The sequence below is a fragment of the Siniperca chuatsi genome, linkage group LG10 (assembly GCF_020085105.1).
Source record: "Siniperca chuatsi isolate FFG_IHB_CAS linkage group LG10, ASM2008510v1, whole genome shotgun sequence".
Lineage (NCBI taxonomy): Eukaryota > Metazoa > Chordata > Actinopteri > Centrarchiformes > Sinipercidae > Siniperca > Siniperca chuatsi.
In genome coordinates, this window is record NC_058051.1 from 9002940 (window position 1) to 9016912 (window position 13973).

Sequence of the window (13973 nt, forward strand, 5' to 3'; positions counted from 1 at the left end):
ACAAAATCACTTCCACCTGAAGCGTCTACACAATTTTATTTTGAAAAAGAAAGAAGGAAAAGAGGAGGAGGGGAGAAAACGAACATGTTCCATGGAAAAAACTGGTCCTACTCAGCTCAGTGGCCCTTTGCCCAGTTTACCAGTGACTACAAAAAGTTGGGTTCCTTTTTTGATTTTTTGTCTCCTGCTCTCTCTGTCCCCTCTTTTTGAACAGCATCATTTCCTGATTTATAAAACAAAGACTTTATTTTTAGTGTGTGTGTTAGTGTATGTGGGAACCTTTTCGTCTTATTTAGATTAGACACATATGCATTTTATTCGTCTTTTCTGTTTCTATCAGCACACACCACATGTTCCTCTCATGTTTCTCTGTGTGTGTGTCCTTGTGTGATCTCTCTGTAACAGTTTTTCCTCCGCCTACCACCTACGTCACTCTACCCTTTGCCACACCTATGGTCGCTATGGCAATGGTGTTTACCACAGAGCAATGATGACTTTGCCAGATGCATATGTGACTGCCATGGAAATACTTTGAGTGTGGTTGCCATGGATACGGAGATACATGGAACCATACAATGTGTAATTACTGTATGCAGCGCATTTATTTGTGGAAACACTGCAGCATGCATATGTCACTGGAGATTTGAAGTCGCCTCTCTTCGTGGCAAGAGACTGGATAGGGAGACTCATTCACCGACATAGTCCTCATGTAAAACAGATTCATGTTAATGCACTGACGCTCATACTCTAAGTCTCCTGTGCTCCCATGGCACTTTTTGTTAGCGGCTGTAGAACAATCAGAATCAGAATCAGAATCAGAAATACTTTATTGATCCCCGTAGGGAAACTCTTTGTTACAGTAGCTCGTCTTTACGTCAGTGCACACAGGAGAAAGTACTAGAAAAAATAAACACTATAAAACAGGTCAGAAATAAATTAAGTATCCTGTCGGTATAAGTATAAGATAAACTAAGTGTCAAGTACCAAGTGGGTTTACTGGTTGGTGATGAAAGTACAGTTTAAAATACAATGTAACTCCTTATGTAATAAATAATATTAATAAGCGGAGGTGCATGTACTGTCGAAGAGTAGTTGAGGTATATAGTTTCAGTAGCAATAAATAAGAGAAAACTAACAAGGGGAAAACTAATATTGCACGGAGGTATTACACAGAATATTGCACAATTTATTAATTATGGCGGAGATGTAATGCTCAATGTCCAGTTTAGTGACCTAGGGTCAAACAGACTAACCCTTAGAGGGAGGAGTTAAATAGTTTGATGGCCACAGGCAGGAATGACTTCCTGTGGCGCTCCGTGGTGCTTTTTGGTGGGATGAGTCTTCCGCTGAAGGTGCTCCTTTGCTTGACCAGCACGTCATGGAGCGGGTGGGAGACACTGTCCAAGATGGCATGTAGTTTGGCCAGCATCCTCCTCTCTGACACCACTGCCAGAGAGTCCAGCTCCACCCCCACAATGTCACTGGCCTTGCGGATCAGTTTATTGAGTCTGTTGGCGTCCGCTACCTTTAGCCTGCTGCCCCAGCATGCAACAGCATACAGGATAGCACTGGCCACCACAGACTCATAGAACATCTTCAGCATCGTCCGGCAGATGTTGAAGGACCTCAGCCTCCTCAGAAAATAGAGGCGGCTCTGGCCCTTCCTATAAACAGCCTGAGTGTTCTTGGTCCAGTCCAGTTTGTTGTCTAAGTGTACTCCCAGGTACTTGTAGTCCTCCACAATGTCCACACTGACCCCCTGGATGGAAACCGGGGTCACTGGTGCCTTGGCCCTCCGTAGATCTACAACCAGCTCCTTTGACTTTGTCGCATTGAGCTGCAGATGGTTCTGCTCGCACCATGAAACAAAGTTACCCACCACAGCCCTGTACTCCGTCTCATCACCACCGCTGACACATCCCACCACAGCAGAGTCATCAGAAAACTTCTGAAGGTGGCAGGACTCTGTGTGGTAGCTGAAGTCCGTGGTGTAGATGGTGAAGAGGAAGGGAGAGAGGACGGTCCCCTGAGGGGCCCCAGTATTGCTGACCACGCTGTCTGACACACAGCGCTGCAGGCGCACGTGCTGTGGTCTGCCAGTCAGGTAGTCCACAATCAAGGACACAAGGGGGGCATCCACCTGCATCGCTGCCAGCTTCTCCCCCAGCAGGGCAGGCCGGATGGTGTTGAAAGCACTGGAGAAGTCAAAAAACATGATCCTCACCGTGCTTGCCGGCCTGTCCAGGTGGGTGTGGATGCGGTTAAGCAGGTAGATGATGGCGTCCTCAACTCCCAGCCGGGGCTGGTAGGCGAACTGAAGGGGATCCAGGAGGGGTCTGACCATGGGCCGCAGCTGTTCCAGCACTAGTCTCTCCAGGGTCTTCATTATGTGGGAGGTCAGTGCCACCGGTCTGTAGTCCGCCACTGGGGCGTGGCGTCTTCGGCACAGGAACGAGGCAAGATGTCTTCCACAGAATGGGGACCCTTTGAAGACTCAGGCTCAGGTTGAAGACATGCTGAAGGACTCCACAAAGCTGGGGGGCACAGACTTTTAGCACCCCGGGGCTAACGCCATCGGGGCCTGCAGCCTTGTTTGAGTGGAGCCTCATCAGCTGTCCTCTCACCTGGTCAGCAGTCAGGCACACAGCAGAAGTTACAGGTGGGGAGGGGGAGAGTCGTCGGTCTGGAGAGGGCCGTTAGCCTGATGGGGAGGGGAGCAGAGTACTCAGAGGAGCTTGAGGGCCGACAGCAGCTGAGTTAGAGGGGATGAGCAGGAGCCGGTGTGTCGAATCTGTTAAAGAACAGATTCAGTTCGTTGGCCCTGTCCAAGCTGCCTTCAACTCCTCTGCTGCCAGTCGGTCTGAAGCCAGTGATGGTCTTCATGCCGCTCCAGACCTCCCTCATATTGTTCTGCTGGAGTTTCCGCTCCAGCTTCCTCCTGTACTTCTCCTTGGCTTCCCTGATTTTCACCTTCAGGTCAGCCTGGATTGCCCTCACCTCCTCCCTATTACCATCCGTAAAGGCCCTCCTCTTGGCATTCAGAATGTCCTTGATGTCCTTTGTTACCCACGGTTTGTTATTTGGATAACAATGGACCATCTTGGTTGGGACATTGCAGTCCACACAGAAGTTAATGTAGTCAGTGATGCACTCAGTGAGCCCGTCAATGTCCTCTCCATGAGGCTCACAGAGTGCATCCCAGTTTGTCACCTCAAAACATTCCTGCAGTGTCTCATAGGCCTCCCCTGACCATCTCCTCACTGTCCTTGTGGTCACAGGCTGCCTTTTAACCAGAGGCACATAGCAGGATTTGAGGTGAACCAGGTTGTGGTCTGACCTGCCCAGAGGGGGGAGGGGGGAAGAGCTGTATGCATCCTTAACGTTAGCATACATCAGGTCCAGTGTCCTCTCCTCTCTAGTAGGACAGCTCACATATTGGGTGAAATTAGTCAGTGTTGTTGAAACACTGACATGGTTGAAGTCACCCGAGATTAAAATGAGTGCACTCGGGTGTTGAGTCTGGAGATGTGCTATGGCGGTGTGAATGGCGTTGCACGCCGATGCCGGGTTAGCAGAGGGGGGGATGTAAACAGCCACAACAATGGCATGTGAAAATTCACGGGGCAGATAATATGGCCGGAGACCCACAGCTAACAGTTCAATGTCCGGGGTACAGATACTCTGCTTGATGGTAATGTGACCAGGGTTACACCATCTGTTGTTAACTAGAACAGCAAGCCCGCCGCCTTTCCGCTTACCGCTCCCGGTGTGATCCCTGTCGGCCCGAACAGTTTGAAAGCCGTCGATGGAAACGTTATGGTCCGGGATATCCTGGTGTAGCCATGTCTCAGAGAAGCACATCAAGCTACACTCACGGAACTCCGTCTGACTCCGGGCTAACGCCGTTAGCTCGTCCATTTTATTCGCCAGTGATCTCACGTTGCCCATGACGAGAGAAGGCAGACATGGCTTAAATCTCTTATTCTTAAGTCTCTTTTGTCTGCACCCCTCTCTCTTCCCTCGCCGCTTCGTTCCACCTCTGCATCCTCGGTGTGTCCTCCTCCAGATCTCAGTGGGGACATCGGTAGTCCTGGGCGCCATGCCGCTCGGCTTCAGCGCGATCAGCTGTTCCCTGGTGTAAACAATGCGGCCAAACAGCTGATCTGCAGCGGTGCCCTGACCGAGTAGCAGAAGAAGAAGTTCCACGGCGAAAAAAAGTACAAAAACACTTTTTACCCTCATTTTCGCAAAGAGCGTAGTTTAAATTACACTTACACACAAGTTACTCAAGTTTGGAATAAGAAAGGAAAGTTAAAAATTGGAAAAAGTAAGATGACGAGACGGAGCTACGGCAACAGGCAGCATGCGGGCTGGCGCATGCGCACTTTCCAGTCAATGCAAGAGATAAATAAGCATTGGCAGACGCTTTAAACAGAAAGAGGAAGTCTATGAATTTGTGTGTTTTTTGTGTAGAGCCAATTTAGAGTCTGTCTTGAGTGCAAATGCAGTCTGTCTTGAGTGCAAATGCAACAATGTGTGTTGAATCTGCTTCCAATGAAAGTGCTGTCTCCCTTGTTTTGGCTTTTGTGTGGTTTCAGTTACTCAAATGTAATAAATAGATTTGTAGGTCAAATATGATCATTTTCATTGATTAAAGACAACACTGATGAATGATTTGTCTTTTGTACAGACAATGTCAGATAATAGCCAAAAGCCATTCTGTAGAATCCCTCAGGCTATAACTTTTCAACAAGCAGAATGCAACTGTGTCTGCTCCGTTGGTTATAGCTGTTTGGGCATGTGGTTTGTCTGTATGATGGTTTCTTTTCACATTTGAGTTAAACCAGAAATGCTGAAAGTATATAAAGGAAGGGATAACTCAGCAAAAGGCTTTATATACAGTGCCTTGCGAAAGTATTCGGCCCCCTTTGCGACCTTTTGTCACATTTCAGGCTTCAAACATAAAGATATGAAACTGTAATTTTTTGTGAAGAATCAACAACAAGTGGGACACAATCATGAAGTGGAACAAAATTTATTGGATATTTCAAACTTTTTTAACAAATCAAAAACTGAAAAATTGGGCGTGCAAAATTATTCAGCCCCTTTACTTTCAGTGCAGCAAACTCTCTCCAGAAGTTCAGTGAGGATCTCTGAATGATCCAATGTTGACCTAAATGACTAATGATGATAAATAGAATCCACCTGTGTGTAATCAAGTCTCCGTATAAATGCACCTGTACTGTGATAGTCTCAGAGGTCCGTTTAAAGCGCAGAGAGCATCATGAAGAACAAGGAACACACCAGGCAGGTCCGAGATACTGTTGTGGAGAAGTTTAAAGCCGGATTTGGATACAAAAAGATTTCCCAAGATTTAAACATCCCAAGGAGCACTGTGCAAGCGATAATATTGAAATGGAAGGAGTATCAGACCACTGCAAATCTACCAAGACCTGGCCGTCCCTCTAAATTTTCAGCTCATACAAGGAGAAGACAGAGAAGATCAGAGATGTAGCCAAGAGGCCCATGATCACTCTGGATGAACTGCAGAGATCTACAGCTGAGGTGGGAGACTCTGTCCATAGGACAACAATCAGTCGTATACTGCACAAATCTGGCCTTTATGGAAGAGTGGCAAGAAGAAAGCCATTTCTTAAAGATATCCATAAAAAGTGTCGTTTAAAGTTTGCCACAAGCCACCTGGGAGACACACCAAACATGTGGAAGAAGGTGCTCTGGTCAGATGAAACCAAAATTGAACTTTTTGGCAACAATGCAAAACGTTATGTTTGGCGTAAAAGCAACACAGCTCATCACCCTGAACACACCATCCCCACTGTCAAACATGGTGGTGGCAGCATCATGGTTTGAGCCTGCTTTCTTCAGCAGGGACAGGGAAGATGGTTAAAATTGATGGGAAGATGGATGGAGCCAAATACAGGACCATTCTGGAAGAAAACCTGATGGAGTCTGCAAAAGACCTGGGACTGGGATGGAGATTTGTCTTCCAACAAGACAATGATCCCAAACATAAAGCAAAATCTACAGTGGAATGGCTCAAAAATAAACATATCCAGGTGTTAGAATGGCCAAGTCAAAGTCCAGACCTGAATCCAATCGAGAATCTGTGGAAAGAACTGAAAACAGCTGTTAACAAATGCTCTCCATCCAACCTCACTGAGCTCGAGCTGTTTTGCAAGGAGGAATGGGCAAAAATGTCAGTCTCTCGATGTGCAAAACTGATATAGACATACCCCAAGCGACTTACAGCTGTAATCGCAGCAAAAGGTGGCGCTACAAAGTATTAACTTAAGGGGGCTGAATAATTTTGCACGCCCAATTTTTCAGTTTTTGATTTGTTAAAAAAGTTTGAAATATCCAATAAATTTTGTTCCACTTCATGATTGTGTCCCACTTGTTGTTGATTCTTCACAAAAAATTACAGTTTTATATCTTTATGTTTGAAGCCTGAAATGTGGCAAAAGGTTGCAAAGTTCAAGGGGGCCGAATACTTTCGCAAGGCACTGTAGTATGAAGTCCTTCTCCACAAGGGCTTATGGTGGAGGCAGTTTTTAGACTTATGTTTAAGTTGCACTTCGATAAAATCTTATAACATATCCTCTGCAAAACAATCGTGTAAATATGTTGTAAGTCAAGGAACTTAAGCTCTTCAGCAGTCAAATTTAAAATTCATAAGATAAATTCATCATATTGTGATAAATAAACAATGTCACTAGATTCTATTCTAATTTTGTTTTCTTATTTTCTCAATTAAATTCAATTAATTTAAATGAAGCTTTATTGGCATAAAGATTTGACACACAAAAAAACATGCTGCCAAAGCATATAGACTAATCCAGGTTGTAGACGAAAGTAAACAAGCCACCATAACTGCGAAGGCAACTCACTCACATCCTGTAGAAACTGCATGTTCAAACATAGTCATCAACATTTAAATGTAATCTAGACATCTAAAAAGCTTTACTTTTTCAATAAAAGTTAAAAAGTAGTTAATCACAAAAACCATTGGGTTATACACAAGCCTTTTCTCCATGAAATCATTTTCATTTAGATTCATCTCCATGAAATCCTCATGCTCCTAATCAAATGTGTGTGTGTGTGTGTGTGTATATATATATATATATATATATATATATATATATATATATATATATATATATATATATATATATATATCAAAAAAGAACAGAATTCCACTTACCAATTTCATATGTTTCAGATTTGTGTTATAGTATTAAAGCATTTGAATGCCCAGTTAACTAGCATTACTTCCAAGGCCACGATTTAGCATATTATTAGCTAACTACATTACTTTGTGGGGTTACAGATTATGTTAAAAAATGCTGCTCCTTTAGGTCTCTATCCTCTACATATGGATAATCAACCTGTAAGCTTTAACCTCAATCCTTTTTACATCATTACACAGAGTTATAACATGCATATAGCCTTCATCTGCATAATTAAGACCCTTTGCAGATTTCTAATTTCCAAATGTGTCATGAAACAAGTTTTCAACCAAGTCACAGAGTTAATGTAAGTTTGCCTATGAAACATGCACATGGGAGAAGTTTGTCTTCAGGGCTTTCTGGCAGAAAGCCTTACTACTTGGTTAGGTTTAGGCACCAAAACTACTTGGTTAGGTATAGTAAAAAGGACAGGCAGAAAACCTTTCTGCCCGAAAGTCCTAAAGGCAAACCTCCCACATGCCACTTCAGGGGACCCTGAGATAGCAGACCATCTCATTGAATCGCTAACCACAGTTCGGCGCAAAAAATGGGAGGAGACTTTAGCAAGGCTGAATTTCGCCCACTCATCCGCCACCTTACTCAAAGTCGACCCTCTGTCACACCCAATCAAGTCTTGACCCACCTGCTGACTATTGCAAAAGTAGCCCGTCAGAAGAGCAATTATGGGTAAGCTAAAGAAACACCGGAAAGCAACCCTGAGCCTTTTGAGGTCGCTGAACTGGCGAAAATCTTGCAGGGTCTGAAATGTGGAAACGCAGCATGATATCACAACATCTCTCCAGAGTTTATGAAAAACCTGGCTGACCCAATTCTACTCCAGGATTTTACACACAAACTCAATCCCAATTTCACCCAATCTCTCTACTCTGCATTCCCTCTAAATTCACCACCTTGCAGTGGTGTGAAAAAGTGTTTGCCCCCTTCCTGATTTCTTATTTTTTTGCATACTTGTCACACTTAAATGTTTCAGATTATCAAACAAATTTAAATATTAGTCAAAGACAACACAAGTAAACACAAAATGCAGTTTTTAAATGAAGGTTGTTATTATTAAGGGAAAACAAAATCCAAACATACATGGCCCTGTGTGAAATAGTGATTGCCCCCCGGTAAAACATAACTTAACTGTGGTTTATCACACATAAGTTCAATTTCTCTAGCCACACCCAGGCCTGATTACTGCCACATCTGTTCTCAATCAAGAAATCACTTAAATAGGACCTGCCTGACAAAGTGAAGTAGACCAAAAGATCTTCAAAAGCTAGACATCATGCCGAGATCCAAAGAAATTCAGGAACAAATGAGAAAGAAAGTAATTGAGACTGTCTTAAAGTGTTGCCTGGATTAAAGAAAACAGGAACATCGTGCTGTCTAAGGATCCTTTGTAGTTTTTCAGACAGTCCAGATACAGGGATGGAGATGCCGTTCCTTCTTGGTTATGTTTCCCTTTTGTCCTGTTTTTTGGCTCTTTTAACTTTGTTGAGAGCCCAAGTAGGAAAACCACAGGCTGAGAGAGCATTCTGGACATGCCTTTCCTCCTTCGACTTACCCTCTGAGCCGGTGGGCACTTCTTGGGCTCTATGTTGTAATGTCCGGATTACACCCAGCTTGTGCTGTAATGGATGGTGTGAGTCAAAGAGCAAGTATTGATCCGTACGTGTTGGTTTCCTGTACACTTCTATCTGGAGCTTTCCGTCCTCTCCTCTGAGTGTAGAACAATCAAGAAAGGCCGGGCGGTTCTCTTTGGCATCCTCTCGTGTGAACTTGATGTTGGGGTCCACAGTATTGATATGCTCTAAGAACGCTTCCAAGTCTTGTTTCTTGATCTTCACAAAGGTGTCATCCACGTAGCGGTACCAATGACTTGGTGGTGTGCCCGGGAACGAGGACAATGCCTTCTTCTCAAACTGTTCAATGTACAGGTTGGCCACGATGGGAGAGACCGGAGAGCCCATGGCACAGCCGTGAATCTGTCTGTAGAAGTGTAGTGTAGTGAAGTAGGTTGTGTTAAGACACATGTCTAATAGTTTGCAGATGTGATCAGGTGTAAGCTTGGTCCTTTCCTGCAAGGTAGAGTCCTCCTGCAGTCTTCTCCTCACCGCTGTCACTGCTTCTAAGGTTGGAATGCAGGTGAACAAGGACACAACATCATACGAAACCATTACGTCATCTGGGTCCAACTGGAGATGTTTCACTTTGTCCACAAATTTCAGTGTGTTTTCCACACGATGTTCTGTGTTCCCCACCAACGGAGCCAAGATTGTAGTCAAATGTTTGGCTACGTTGTATGTGACGGAATCTGTGCTACACACGATGGGTCTGAGTGGAACATTCTCTTTGTAAATTTTGGGAAGGCCATAGATGCATGGAATGGCTTCCCCAGGGTGTAGTTTGTAGTACAGAGGCCTGTCTTACACCTCCTCCTTCTCAAGCTTCCGCTACGTGTCAAGCTTCCTGTGTGTCAAGCCAATCATATGCTAATTTAAGGACATAAAAACCTGGATGACCCACAATTTTCTAATGTTAAACTCTGACAAAACTGAAGTTATTGTACTTGGCCCCAAACACCTCCAAGACACATTGTCTAAAGATATAGTTGCTCTAGATTGCCCTGGTCTCCAGCACCACCATAAGGAACCTCGGAGTTATCTTTGATCAGGATTTATCCTTTAACTCCCACATGAAACAAACTTCAAGGACTGCCTTCTTTCACTTATGTAACATTGCAAAAATCAGACACATCCTGTTTCAAAATGATGCCGAAAAACTAGTCCATGCATTTGTTACTTCTAGGTTGGACTATTTTTTATTCTTTATTATCAGGCTGCCCGAATAAGTCTCTTAAGGGTCTCCAGTTGATCCAGAATGCTGCGGCATGTGTACTGACAAGAACTAGGAAAAGAGATCATATTTCTCCAATATTAGCTTCTCTGCACTGGCTCCCTGTAAAATCCAGAATAGAATTTAATATCCTTTTCCTCAACTACAAAGCTCTTTATGGTCAGGCACCATCGTATCTTAAAGATCTCATAATATCTTATTACCCCACTAGAACACTGCGCTCCCAGAATGCAGGGTTACTTGTGGTTCCTAGAGTCTCCAAAAGTAGAATGGGAGCCAGAGCCTTCAGTTATCAAGCTCCTCTCCTGTGGAATCAGATCCCAGTTTGGGTTTGGGAGGCAGACACCATCTCCACATTAAAGAGTAGGCTTAAGACTTTCCTCTTTGATAAAGCTTATAGTTAGGGCTGGCTTGGGTGAGTCCTGAACGATCCCTTAGTTATGCTGCAATTGGCCTAGACTGCCGGGAGACTTCCCGTGATGCACCTCTCTCCTCCTCTCCCTCTCCATCTGTATGCATTTTTATCCCATTACTGCATGTTACTAACTCGACATCTTCTCTCTCCCATAGTTTTGTGCTTTCTATTATAAAGAGTATGGTCTAGACCTGCTCTATAGGAAAAATGCATTGAGATAACTCCTGTTATGAATTGCCGCTATATAAATAAATTGAATTGAACTGAGAGCCAGCTGAAGATATGACATTGTCTAGCACAAAGGCCTCCTACTGAAACTCACAAAAGCACTCCCTGCCTGGGCAACAGCAACAATCAAAACTCAACACAAAAAACGGGCTCCCACAAGTATCAGTTCTCACCCCAACCCTGTTTAACCGCTACACAAATGACTTACCCAACATTAAATCCCACAAATTTATCTACACTGATGACTGGCAACCCAAGCACCAGATTTGATTCATTGGAGCAGGTGCTCACTGAAGCGGACTTAAGCTGAACCATGCCCCCAACCCAACCTATCTGGGAGTGACCCTTGACAGGACCCTGTCCTAAGGGACATCTGTTAGGAACGGCGAAACAACCTGCTTTGTAAGCTCGCAGGCTCAAAATGGGGAGCAGCAGTCCCAACACTGCATACCTCAAGCACTGGCCATTGCATACTCTGCAGCAGAATACTGTGTCCCTGTCTGGTCCAGGTCATCCCACACACACCATGTGGATGACTAGTTGAACACAACCATGTGAATCATAACCAGGACTTGCTCAACACCAATCTCCAGGCTCCCTGTCCTTTCCAACATAACACCCCCCCACCACCACATCCAATGAGTTGCACTTTCTCAAAAGATGCTCCAAAAGGTCAAATATTCCCCTCATCTACCCATCTACCCCAACGTCATTGGGCTAGAGTACCCAATGCCCAACGACATTGGATGAGAGCGCTATCAATCACTGCCTGATTTGTTGCTAATCACTGCCTGTCAATTTGACAATGCTCAACACCATTGGACCAGAGTGCTGTCAGAACCTGCTTGATTAGAAAGACAACAACAGTACCATGTTTTTCGCAACCATCAAACGGAACAAGAGACACGACTCAAGACTTTTTCAACAAATTAACAACACCACAAACTGAATTATATATTCTGAAATATATAGACTGGGGTGTTGTGGTTCTTTGTTGCAATAATATATATTCTCAAAGGAGGATTTTAAAACCTTTAGGTACTTCACTTGAGTATTTTCTTTTCATGCCACTTCATAATTATACTCCACTATATTTCAGAGGGAAATAATGCTTTTTACCCCACTACAAAGTGGGGTAAATGAATCAGAAACCATTTTGATAATAATTTTTCATGCAAAAAAGCGAAACATTTCATGGTTCCAGCTTGTCAAATATGAGGATTTGCTGCTTTTTCTGACGGCATTTCCCCCTAATTTTAGAATTTTTACAAGCAGATCAATCAAGAATAAACATGAGATTGATCCATAATAAAAATAATCATTAGTTGCAGTCCTCTACAGAATAGTTCAAATTAGTTCCACCTCAACCAACTACAACAGTAAAACCCTGCTTGTACATTAATGCATGAGTAATAATAATCTAATGATATAACATATGTTACGGTGGCAGTTCATTATATCCTCATGCTGTGATGTTTCCCTTGTCAATCAGGGCTGATCAGCAAGTCGACTGCTCTGCCAAAGCAAGAGTAACTCAAAGTACTCAATGCAGAAAAATGGCCACACAGAAAGGAGGCCAGTGAGGCAAGGCCCGAAGGGGGAAGGGCTGTGGGTAGCGCCAAACCATAAAACAAATAAAGCAAACACGTTTCCTAACCTTTACAGTAGAACCACACTGACTCACTACAGCTAGAATAGCTGAAAATAGCGAAACAAAAAGCCTACCTGGCTGCACTAATCTTACCTGTCAAAACCAAAAACACCTTACGGAAACCACCCATGAACCTAGCGTAAAACTAGATAAATTGGTTACCTATGTGATGTGGAATAATAGATAAAAAAAAATAACAAAAACAGTCTTTACCTATTGCCCAGATCCCGAAGCCACAGAACTAGTGCCTCATACGAGTTAACATTACTTTAATCACACCAAGAAACCTAAGTTAACATCACACAAGTTAACATCTAACAAAGAGACACAGAGGCAGACTGCTCAGGTTAAATCACAGCCGCGCTCTGGCATTTTCACAAAGCTGATTTTATAATCCTGAGTGGCTGATCGGGCCAGTTTGAGATTGGTGGCTGGAACCGATGACAAAAAGGGGCAGGACCGGCTGAGAACTTGGGAGACTGTGCTTTATGAGGATAGTGTGTGTACTTGGCCTTTTACAGGTTAAATCTGTAAAAGGCATAAACATATCGTCACTCTGCATGCAGTATGATTCATACTCCAACAATGCTGTTGCCTGATATGTGTGAGAGATCATTTCTTTATGAAGGTAATGTGTAGCTACACTGACATGTGTGCAGAGAATTTTTTGAGGGAGGGAGGGAGAGCCATAATCTAGTTGACATTGAGACACAGCCAGGTGAGAGATACAGAGATAAAGGACGGCTTTGTGTTGAAGGTAAAACTGTCAAAACTAAAGTAACAGCCTGTTTCTGTAACTAATCTGTGAGGCTGTCCTTAGGCACAGCACTGCTTTGAGCTAAATTTTAATGTTAGCATGCTAACATGCTCACTATTACAATGCTGACATATTGATGCTAAGCGGGTTCAATATATACCATGTTCACCATCTTAGTTTACCATGTTAGTATGCTAACATTTACTTATTAGCACTAAACATAAAGTACAGTTGTGGCTGATGGGAATATATACCAGGAGGTAGCCCTCGGGTGGACGGTCTGGGGGCTGGACGTGTGCTGAGCTGAGAACCTCGGGCGGACGGCCCGGGGAATGGGCGTGTGCCGAGCTGAGGACCTCGGGTAGACAGCCCGGGGAATGGGCGTGTGCCGAGCTGAGGACCTCGGGCAGACAGCCAGGGGGCTGGACGTGTGCCGAGCTGAGGACCTCGGGCAGATGGCCCGGGGACTGGACATGTGCCGAGCTGACCTCCTGAGGTCTGTGACAAAGATGGACACCCTCCGGAGGCCTGGCAGGATGCTAGTGGCACAAGTGGATGGTTACCGGAGGCCGGCGACGAGGATGGAGAGTCGCATGAGGCCGGCGGTGGACATTGAACCTTTCTGGAGGCCAGCGGCAAACACTGAACCCTTTTGGAGGCTGACGGTGAGGATGGAACCCCTCTGCAGGCCGGCAGCGGACGCTGAAACCTTCGGGAGGCTGTCGGCGAAGACTGAGAGTCTCTGGAGGCCGGTGGTGGACACTGAACCCTTCTGGAGGCCTGCCTATCAGCTCAGGGACCGACGACGGTACA